Source organism: Mus caroli, chromosome 8, assembly GCF_900094665.2.
Source record: "Mus caroli chromosome 8, CAROLI_EIJ_v1.1, whole genome shotgun sequence".
Classification (NCBI taxonomy): domain Eukaryota; kingdom Metazoa; phylum Chordata; class Mammalia; order Rodentia; family Muridae; genus Mus; species Mus caroli.
This window is the reverse complement of record NC_034577.1, coordinates 96,360,454-96,361,531: the sequence shown is the minus strand read 5'-3', so window position 1 is coordinate 96,361,531 and position 1,078 is coordinate 96,360,454. Positions and strand designations below refer to the sequence as shown.

The 1,078-nt window shown below is 42.0% G+C and overlaps 1 protein-coding gene across 2 annotated transcripts in view; it reads right to left on the bottom strand.

Annotated features, from left to right (window-relative positions):
• Positions 1-1,078, bottom strand: part of C8H16orf70 (chromosome 8 C16orf70 homolog) — a 26,278-nt gene that overhangs the window by 18,056 nt on the left and 7,144 nt on the right. The window lies entirely within an intron of this gene.

The window sequence follows — 1,078 nt, the reverse complement described above, 5'->3', positions numbered from 1 at the left end:
AGCCTTTCCCTTTCAGACTTTAGTACAAATACAAGGGAAGAATAAACAGAATTAAGTGAGTGAACAGGCCCCAGAGCGATATCCACCTTAGTAGTTTACTGCCATTAAACTAGCAAAGAAGTCTACTAGTAGTAAATGTCACTTGAAAAGTCTCAGAATCCAAACTTGGCAAGATACTGGTTATGCACACCAGCTGCACCCACATCTGTACACAGGCTCTTGGTACTATCTATAGTGATGACATGTTTTATTTTGAATATTTTGGGCCAAATTCTTGGAATAAAATACCTTGTAATCTGGTGATACAAAAGACAGAATCCTTTCTCTTGACCATTCCATATCATATGCTTCTTTCTGAAAAGCCCAAGATCCAAGGAGTGACATTTCTATATCTGTCCCTTCTCAGTCCTGTAGGGAGTGGCAGTGTGAACTGACCTTATGACTTAGATCTCTTCAAACTTTCATGATTCTGGTTCCTACCTAGGAATGTCACCTCTTTCCCTCAAGGTCGTTTTGAGGATAAGGATGGTAGGTCAGAATGCACAAGCTCAGGTGTCTGCCTCATCTTCCCCCTTGCAGCCCAATGCAATCACTTCAAAGATTAAATGTTTTAAAGACTAGCAGAGAATTGACTCAGATTGCTGCAAGTTGAAAGGAAAAACACAGCTATCTCAAACTCTATCCTTGAACCCCTCACAAAGATTTTAACTAAAGTAAACAAAGTGAATAGCAGGCGTGGTTTTAAGAGACAAAGACATAAATTAGAAAGCCAGATGCTACCCTGGAAGGCTTTACAGAGAAATTCCTCCCTAAGAACCTCCTAGAATTAGCTTAAATTGCTCCCCTTCCTCACTCACTATCAGGGAGCAGACCCAGGTGTTACCATCAATGCTTGCTTTGGCCTCTAAAGAAAATGAAGGTCACTTGATAATCAGGCTTAAAATTCCAAGGTGTGACTCACACAGACCATGATAAGGTATTTCTCTGGGGTGGGGGTGTTGGGAGGGGGTGGACCTTAGTGGTAGACTTACACAGATAAGGTATTTTTCTGGGGTGGGGGTGTTGGGAGGGGGTGGAC